Here is a 10119-nt window from a genome sequence, read left to right as displayed (position 1 = left end):
GTTGAACATAGCTCTGTCTTTTTGTTTCAGTGCCCATACCATAAGCAAGTTCCTTTTGAAGTCTATTTGGTCATGTTTTCCACATTTTTGTGCTTTAAAAAAAAGTTTATTTATTTCTTTTGAGAGAGAGAGAGAGAGAGAGAGAGAGAATACAAGTGGGGAAGGGACAGAGAGAGGGAGAGACAGAATCTTAAGCAGGCTCCACTCTGTCAACGCAGAGCCCGGTGTGGGGTAGGGGCACTGGGACTCACGAACTGTGAGATCATGACCTGAGCCAAGATCGAGAGTTAGAAGCTTAACCGACTCAGCCACCCAGGTGCCCCTCTTGTGCCTTTTTGATTTTGCTGTTTAAAGTGGCGCCCGACGCCTGAGTGGCTCAGTCGTTAAGCCTCTGACTTCAGCTCAGGTCATGATCTCATGGTTGGTGAGTTCAAGTCCCACATCAGGTGAGCTCGAGCCTTGCTTTGCACGAGCTTAAGCCCCACCCTGGGTGCGCTTGAGCCCCACTCTGGGTAAAACAGGAGCCCCGCTTTGGGTGAGTCCCACTTTACCTGGGATCCTCTCTTTCTCTCTCTCTGCCCCTCACTCACTTGCACCCTCTCTCTGTCTCTCAAAAAATAAAGTAACATAAAATAAAATGGCGCGCAAAGGGAATGCTGAACTGCCGTCTAGTGTTCCTAGGGGCAAGAAGGCTGTGATGAGCCTTACAGAGAAAATATGTGTGCTAGATAAGCCTCATTCAGTCACTCCTTAGAGTTGGTGGCAGTGAGTTTAATGTTTGTGCATCAGCAATATATATTAAATAACGTGTCTTTACATAGAAACACACATAAAACACGGCTATGTATTAATTGGTTGACAAAAATGTGACCAGAGTCTTATAGGAATGAAACCTTTCTGTTCCCTTGGAGCAGGGGTTCAGCATCTGTTAATTCAGTGTCCCTGGCTACTTTGTAGAACATAATTGCCATGGATAATGAGTCTTGACTATATATGTGGAACATTCTGTTTGGTGACCTGCATTTTGCTTATCAATATATCATAAGCATTTTCATGATTTTAAGGTTATTTTCTAAAACTCAGCTCCTGGGTAATTTACCATCATAAAACTGGGATGAGACGATGCAAACATTTTACTTTAGGCCAAAGCAGTGAGGAAATTAGTGGGAGAAAACTGCAGTTGCCGGGTGCATGAGGTCAGGTATCTAGGTATCTCAAAATGTGAAAGGAAGTTTTCACCTTCATCCAGATGTTTGACAGGATGCTGATATCAGCTCTCTTTGAGGTCATATTTATTTGGTTGCTAACACAACACCTTTCATTAACTTATTTATTACAGGAAGGAAGGAAAGGAAAGACCTTGAGGAAAGTACAAAGTCTACCCACACGAGCATTTCCTAATGAGCGTTCTGCAGAAAACAAGTTCCACAAAGCGTTGGTAGGTGTTATTCGCGGGGTGCACTTCGAATTTGCAATCACCGTGAGGCTCCAGGGTGAGGAATGTCTTCTGACTCTACTTCTGCAAACTTCATTCGATGCGCCTATGAGGTAAGAAATTGAAGCATACTTATTTTAGGGGATTTTTCCTTTTTCCCAGCCTACCTGTGAAGGCTGCAGGGAACTCATACAAATTGGAACGCTTGGGAGGACTCTCTAGATAGTGCACACGGAATCCCACAGCTGTGCTTGGTTTCCAAGCCAGCGTGGCACCCTGTGGTGGTGGTGGGGACCGCAGTCTCCTGTTGCCATTTGGCTCTTGCCCAGGTTTAGCTGCTGAAGCACAGCATCCATGCCTGGATGCCCACCATTGTCCCCTTGCTGGGGACCTGCCCTGCCTTAGGACAGGAACTCCAAACCACAGGGCCCCTCCTGTTTAGAAAATCTCTTTTCCCCCAAGACCAGCTGCTTCAGCCCTCTCGCCTCCAAAGCCCAGAACCCCTTCCACTTGTTGGAGCAATTAATATGAAAATATTTGAACTCGGCCTTGATCATGCAGAGCCATCCCCTGCACATTGGTAAGGGGATGCTCAAGTCAAAAGAAATTTGCCAAAGCAGTGGATTTATGCATTTGTAACCTCTCGGAGTCTTGAATATGCTGGATGCCTTGTGGGTCACCAGGAGGAGGATGGAGCTGGGAAATATTTTAAATTAGGGAGCCCTTAGGTTGTGGAACACCTCCTGGGGTTGGTGCTTGGTTGAGTACAGTGGGAAACTCAAGGTGATAAATGGCTTCCGAAGCCCGTGAAGTTGGCTGGTGATCAATTTCCTCTCCTGGGGCCAACTTCCCCAGCAGAAGATGAAACCATTTAGTCCACATCCTTCATAGGTTTGGTTGTGAGAAATGGTGTCCTCTGAGGCTTGCTCTGTTGGTCTCCATTTAGGAAGCCTGGAACATGTTGTGGGGGCTCCAGGTCAAGCTTACAAGGAAGTGAGACTCTGGGGACACGCCTAGGGCTTGGGGCTGTGGAACAGGGAAGATCTGCTACCCCGTGTGATGTTGGCCTTGAGCCACAGGGACCTCGGGGACCTAACGGCCTGCCCTTTAGAACCACTGGGAATTAAGAGACTCTCCTTGTGAGACGGACAGTGCCAGCTAACACTGTGTCCACGCAAAGCCCTTCCTTGACCAGAGTGGTGTTCCCCTTTGGAGTGAATGCATGGGGCGGCACTCACAGGCTGGGGCTGTGACTTCTAAGAAATGGGAGGCATTCTGTGTGTTGGGGAAATCCACACCTTCACACCTGCCATGCCCAAAGCAGGCAGTGGGTGCATCTTCCAAAAAGACATCTCATTTTTGTTACTTAGTGATCCTCAGTCTCAGGCTGAGCAGAGAAGCCTGATGCCCCACGGATGCTCCCACTGGCCTGTGTGGAATGAGCTTCTTTCCACCACAGGTACAGGCTCTGCTGCCCAGAACAGAGGTCTGACCTGTGTCTTATTCTACCAGTTGAGGTGAGAGTGTGCTGCATCATCCTGGAGGGATTCTGAGGGTCCTCTTGTGCAGGGATGCTGGAGCTAATGCAGAGATGTCCCTTAGCCAAATGGGTTTGTGTCTTTAAGATGTAGAGAGTGGGGGTACTTGAGTGGCTCAGTTAAGCGTCCGACTTTGGCTCAGGCCATGATTTCACAGCTCATGAGTTTGAGCCCGGCATCAGGCTCTTTGCTGACATTTCAGATCCTGGAGCCTGGAGCCTGCTTCAGATTCTGTTTCTGGCTCTCTCTGCCCCTCCCCAGCTCACACTCTCACTCTCTCTCTCTCTCTCTTTCTCTCTCTCAAATATAAATAAAAAAACCATTTAAAAATTAAAAAAAAAAAAGATGTAGAGTGTAATTAATGCTCTCCTGTTTCCCTCCTGTGAGCCACTCCCCACCCAGCTTCACATTCCACAGCTTTTCCTTCATGGATTATTTGACCCCTAGACATGGGAGACCTGTATAATTTTGATCATTTGAAGCCTATGAGTAATGTTTGGTACTTACTCGGTGCTGTGTTGGCCCCAGTCACCCATTGCACTTTACTTCCTATCATGCTGAATGAAATGGTGGTATTATAGCTATCGTTTTGCAGTTGTGCTCTGCAGTTTATAAGCTGACTGCTGCGTGTTCTCCCTACGGGTTATTTTGAACAATGAAAATCCACTTCAGGGGCCACCTGGCTGACGCAGTGGTTAATTGTCCAACTCTCGATTTTGGCTCGGGTCGTGATCTTGCAGTTTGTGGGATCAAGCCCTGCGTTGGGCTCTGCGCTGATAGTGAGGAACCTGCTTGGGATCCTCTCTCTCCCTCTCTGTCTGCCCCTCCCCACTCACACTCTCTCTATCTCAAAAGAAATGAATAAACATTAAAAAAAAAATCAACTTCAGAAGGCCTCATCTGTAAAACAGAGATTAGCATAAATCTGACAGAAAAGTCCAAGAAAACATTCAGCGTGATGGGAAGGCTAATATCCCACCTCTGCAAACTTCGTCATATCTACATTTTTCTGCAATGGTCCAATCTCGACACTCCTTGCTGTCCAGGCCTGAAACACATTCACTGGGCGTAATACCCAGATTCCTCCTTTGAACCACTAAATTGTGTCACCTGGTCTATTTGGGGGTCTGACCAGTCAATAAAGGGTCTGTCTGTGTCAGTGTCCATCAGAGGTTCCCCCAGGAGACCAGGGTGAGAGAGTTTGGGCTTTTGTGAGTGGTAGACACAATTCTGAACTTGATGCTGGGAATCGGAAGTCTGGTAACTAATCTTGCCACGCCCTGGCTTAATGATCTTGGGCGTGTCACGTGACCTTTCCAGGCCTCCATATTTTTCCTCTTTAGGGTCATTGTGAGGATTAGAAGATGACCCATGAAAGTGAACATGGCATCAGACCTGTCCCTGAATGGATGGTAACTGTATCCCTATTTACATACCCTGTATGGGCCTCAGTTTTCTCATATGTGCACCAGGGATCATCATTTCTGCTGGACCAACTTTTCGGAGGTGATGTCAGAATGAAACAAAACTCTGCCCAGGGAAGTGTTTTGCAGGAGACGGTACAGCATCACTCATGTTCTGTGTCTTGGGTGCTCAATTTCCAGAATCCCACACAGTTCAGGGGGCTTTGGCCTGACAGGTGTGCATGTTAGTTAAAGAGAATGCTTCTGCTTTGTGGAGGCTGCTCCTTTCCCAATTCCTCTTGGTGGCTGGAAGATTGTTGGCTGCACGGTCTGGATGCAGAGAACCTTGTCCAAGATGAGAACCAACCGAGCTGGGTCGTGGCTCCCAGCCTCTCCTTTTTGAGTCAAAGAATAAATGATGAATCATTTGAGGCAAAGGAAAAATGATGAATCCCCATGCAGTGCCTTAAGAGACTAGCCTTTGTTTAGCCTTGGTGCTGTCTGTGTGTCTACAGGGGTTCCTTCTCCATTCTTGGGTGCGTGTGACTTTTGGAGAGGGACAGGAAAGGAGATGGGGTGGGGCAGTCAGGGGCCACAGGGCCTGCCTTGGGAAGGTGTGGCGTGTGGAGGAAATGCATGGGCCACATCATCTTGGGAGGAGTTTGCCAAGAATGTATCTTTACACCTTCCTAGCTGTGAATCTTGAGAAAATTACTCTTTGATCCCTGGTTTCCCCTGTTTCCGATTTGGGCAGCCATGTCTACCCAGCGTGCTTGTTGTTGGAATTAAATCTGAAACCGTATGTGGATGAAGTTGAAAGCCGTTTTTGTAAACTTCAAAGTACCAGCCTGGTTAACATGCTTCGTCATCGTCTTCGTCAAGGTCCTAAGGAGGAGGCGCAAGGGAATTATCCTCGCCTTTCTGTCTGCCTGGGCAAAATCCAGACCTGCTTATGGGTCAAGAGAGCCAAGTTCGAGAAGCAGTCCTTGGAAAGGAAGCTGTTGGCAGCTGACTAATTACCAGAGAGGAAAACAAAAATTTGCAATGTTGTTGCAAAGGATGGGGTCCAGGGTCTTGCTGTGTGGGGGTGCAGAGGGGTGAGACCTCTGAGGAGCCTGTGAGGTCCAGAGGCTTCTCCAGAATGAATGCTCAGGGACTTCTGCACCTGGGTAAATCAACCAAGCACTGTGTTGTTAACGTCAGCAAAGTTATTCTTGTACCTTGTGCCTATGTACTTACTTCAATCTACAGAGAAAACGAGGGATCCCAGTGCCTGAAGGAAAAAATGGTTCTGTAATCTATGAAGTCAAATCACAGTTGATAGCAGAAAGTGACACGAAACGGGAACTAGGAGAAATTAAGTTGCAAGGTATAGATTTTGTCCGACTAAATTAGAGGTAAGCAATACCCGCTTCTCTCTTAGGGCCCATGCTCCAAATAAAAACGGATGCTTGTTGGGGTGTGTGGTTTCTTGTTGGCCGCACTCTCATGTGTCAGGTACGGCGGGCCACAGGGTGAGCATCAGGATGGAAATAATAATTATTTTTTTACAGCAATGTCTTCTCGAGCTTCAAAGAGAGAGGCCTCTCTCCTTGCGCATGCAAATATCAATTTGGGAACTGAGGAAGGTAATTTTCACATGCAAATGCGTGTAAGTTGAAATGAGCAGAGGCAATGAACAGACTGTTAAAGAAACGCAGGCTTCCTTGTCTTCCGGTACAAAGGAGCAAAGGGCTGAAGAGAAGAAGAAGCAGACTTCTTGAAGGAGGAGAGGTACGTACCTAGTGAGTTTCTGTGCTCACCTCCCTTGAACGCGTCTCTGTTTCCATGGAGCTTTCCAAGAAGTGCTTTATTGAAGTGTTTGTGTAAAGCGTTTTATTATTTTCTTGGCAGAAAAGACGGGCCATCCACTGTGAAGTGAAATATGTGAGTGTGGAGTCCCAAATGACGTCAGAACCTACTCGTCTGCCTCCTGGCCGCGTGGCCTCATCACAGGGTGCTGTCGGGATCCATGGGAGTCCACTGTGAGGTCCCGAGGGGACCGCGGTGGACCACAAGCCACAAGCCCAAGGGAGAAGCAGCAGGTGCCACTGCATTTTCTAAAACATCACTTTCTATGCTAATCCCTCATCCAAGCATCTCTCGTAGGGCTCTCCCTTCCCAAGTCACACCAAGACTCTGGGGTCCACGGATAACAGGGAGCTGTCTGCCACCAGAGTCTGAGAATGCCTTCTGGCCCAGAACCTCTGCCATTCCAAGCCATCCTTGGAACACTGGAACTTTCCCAAGCTGCCAGAGCCCTGTGTGCCTAGATGAACCTCAGTCACTCTTTCTTTTGGTTGCGCTGGTTTGCAGAACAAAAGGAGCTCTTCCGTCCTCCTCCCCTTCCACACGTATACTGTTCTCCCCACCACCCACCAGCTTCGGCCAGGAAATCCTTTTTTTACACTTTGATGTGTCTGATCAAGACAGTGCTATTTCCGAATCTCTCCTCGGGATCCTTTGGGGGACAGATGCCTGGAGGCCTCACAGGAAGACTGCCTTTGCCCTGTCCAGTTCCTCCCCGGGCACTGTGAGCATAGGCTAGTTATCTGCTGGAGCACCAGAGGGATGGGAAAGGCAAGAAGAAATTAATTAACATTCCACCATAACCTGATGCACCTTCGTATGTGTGGAGAGTCATTGCCCACGTAATGAGGGTAACTGCTCTTGCTTATTTGCCATCCTTGAACAGGTAGTTAAAAGACTCCCCCTGACCCCTTCTTTCTTTCTTTTCTCAAATAACAGTCAACTGTGTTAAGTCACACATTAAAATAATAACAGATTGAACATGGTACGAATACTTTGTCAACTCCAAAATGTAAAGAATCATACAACATCACCTTTTTTTCCAACCCTGACCCTTTTAACTCTGTGATTCTCTGAGTCTGTAAAGAAGGAACAACCGATCCCTACTCTGGCCCTCTGACACCTCTACTTAGCATCTTCAAAAGTTTCGGCGGTGCCATTTTGAATGGACTCATGCACAAGGGGTTTTAAATGTACATTCCAACAAAATGTCATGGTAATCTTAGAGAAGGGCTATTGAGAAATATACCCCTGCAACATTTCCCACATCTTCTTCTTTGGTAGCCTAAAAATAGCCAAGAGGATTTCACTAGAATATTGAAAACTCTGACCACAGCAGAAAGAACAGAAATTGAATGAGAAGATGTCTAATCTCTGGGCAGGGGCAGAAGGGGCTCTCTCCTTTTGTGCTTTGTCACCCATGACCACTAAAGCCGTTGCCAACTGCCAAACCCTTAGCATTGGTGAGGAGACACGTGACAAGTCGAAGCTAGTTTTCTCTTGTAGAGAAAGAAACTGTTGTTTCCTTTTCTCCCCCCCACCCCAAAGTTATTCCAATACAAGACCCTCCTAGTAACACTCAAGGCTCAGTGGCCATCAGGAATCTGCTTGGCTCAGCTGCTTGGACCTTGTCCCAGGGAGGTCAGCCCATCTTGGTTTGGCTTTGTAGGAGTTTCTGAGCTCAGAGATTTTTTTAATCTCACAGACCTTTCTAGTGATAAAAGGAGGCTTCAGGTGACAGAAGCCTAGCTGGACATCAGGTCAACTGACTTCTAGCTGTGACCCCAGCACTGACCAGCTGTATAATTGGGAGAAGCCTTTAGCGTCTCTAGCCCAGTTTTTCATAGGTGAAAAGTGAGTTTATATAGATGCCACAAGCCCTTTAGATTTCACTTTCAGTGGTCTTTCAGTCAAAAGAACATGATACAAGGGAAGATGGAGTAAATGTACTGTTTCTATTCCTCCACTAAGTCTTCTAAATACTTTGGATGCTATATATGAAACAAGCATAAAATGACCCCAAAAGGTGGAGAAAAGGGCATTTCAGCTAAGGACTTTGAGACCTAAGGAATGACTTGTTGGTGAGCTCTCTGGGTTTTCTTTTTGCCTCAAACATTCCATAGTTGGAGCTGAAGATGCCAGTCACCTGGAAATGCAGAGGGAATAGAAAAGAAAAAAACTTCAAGAAAAGCCTAAGGACCAGGAAATAAGCAGCCTAGTAAGACAAAAGATTTTCTGACAATAACCACTCTTCTCCACCCAAACATCATGGGAAAAACTACAATTCCACTCTTAGCTACACCAGCAAAGACTAGATGGGGAGTGGACTTCCACACTTGCAAAGCTCTAGTGAGGTACCCCGACAGCCCCGCATGGTGGTGTCAGAAAAGGCCCAAATAGAGAGCCAGGACTTTCATCCCCTGTGGTAATGATCTCCCACCCCATCACAGTGTCAGTGGACACCGTATGGGGAGCTAGAACTCCCATTTCCCACTTAGCAGTTGTGATGGGCCCTCCCCACCTTGTGTGTCAGCACAGGCCAAGTGAAGAACTTGGACTTATATCTTGCCTGGTGGTAACAAGATAAACCAATCTTTCTCTTGCCAAACTGAAATCAAAGAAAACCAGCTAAGGTGGAAGGTTGAAATAAAACCCAGAGTCTCAGGACTAATACAGAATGCCCAGAGCTCAATAGAAAAATCACTTGTCATACCAAGAACCAAGAATTTCTCAAGTTGAATGGGAAAAGAAGCAATCAATAGATGACAACAACAAGATGACAGAGATATTGGAATTTTCCAAAAATTTTTAAGGGATCACAATTTTAATAATTATGAACATACTCGAAATTAAAAAAAAACATAGAAAGCCTCAGGAAAGAAATAGAAACTCTCAATTGAGAAATAGAAGATATAAAGAGGAACCAAATGGAAATTGTAAGGATGAACAATACAATTAATTGAAATAAAAATCTCAGTGGAGGGATTCAACAGCAGAACAGAGGGGACAGAGGCATAAGTGAACTGGAAGATAGAAAACTAAAAATTATGCAATCTGAGCAACTGTGATAGAAAATAAACCTTAGGGGCGCCTGGGTGGCGCAGTCGGTTGAGCGTCCGACTTCAGCCAGGTCATGATCTCGTGGTCCGTGAGTTCGAGCCCCGCATCAGGCTCTGGGCTGATGGCTCGGAGCCTGGAGCCTGCTTCCGATTCTGTGTCTCCCTCTCTCTCTGCCCCTCCCCTGTTCATGCTCTGTCTCTCTCTGTCCCAAAAATAAATAAAACGTTAAAAAAAAAAATAAACCTTAAAGAATTGAAAAAGAACAGAGCTTCTGGGATCTGTGGGATTATAACAAAAGATCAAACATTTGTGTTATGTGTTATGGAAATCCAGGAAAGAGAAGAAAAAAAAGGTAGGACTGAAAAAGTACTGTAAGAAATGTTGCCTAGAACCTACAGATCCAAGAAGCTGGGGGGAAAAAAACATTAAAAAAAAATCCAGAAGAGGACAAACCTAAATAAATCTACACTAAGACACAAAATTAAACATGTGAAAACTAAAGGCAAAGAACAATCTTGAAAGCAGCCAAAGAAAAATGACACATTGTCTATAAGGGAAAAACCAGTAGAATAACAGTGGATTTCTCACAAAAACCATGGAGGCCAGAAAGAAGTGGCACAATATAGGGCTGAATGAGAAGAATTATCATCCCATAATCATATACCTGGCTGAAATATCCTTCAGGAATGAAGAGAAAGATCAGAAGTAAACTAAAATAATATTTCTTTTTTAATGTTTATTTCATTTTGAGAGAGAGAGCAGGGGAGGGGCAAAGAGAGGGGGGGGACACAGAATCTGAAGGAGGCTCCAGGCTCTGAGCTATCAGCACAGAGCC

At 46.0% G+C, this 10119-nt stretch overlaps 1 long non-coding RNA gene across 1 annotated transcript; it reads left to right on the top strand.

The window, feature by feature from the left end:
- The first annotated feature begins 5284 nt into the window (after positions 1-5284).
- Positions 5285-7210, top strand: LOC125168647 (uncharacterized). The gene is made up of 2 exons (XR_007153232.1): positions 5285-6149; positions 6270-7210. It is a non-coding gene; the product is annotated as an uncharacterized LOC125168647 (long non-coding RNA).
- The last annotated feature ends 2909 nt before the right edge of the window (positions 7211-10119 follow it).

This window comes from Prionailurus viverrinus, chromosome B3, assembly GCF_022837055.1.
Source record: "Prionailurus viverrinus isolate Anna chromosome B3, UM_Priviv_1.0, whole genome shotgun sequence".
In the NCBI taxonomy this organism is placed as follows: Eukaryota; Metazoa; Chordata; class Mammalia; order Carnivora; family Felidae; genus Prionailurus; species Prionailurus viverrinus.
The sequence above is the reverse complement of the archived record's forward strand: the minus strand, read 5'-3'. Positions and strand labels throughout refer to the sequence as shown.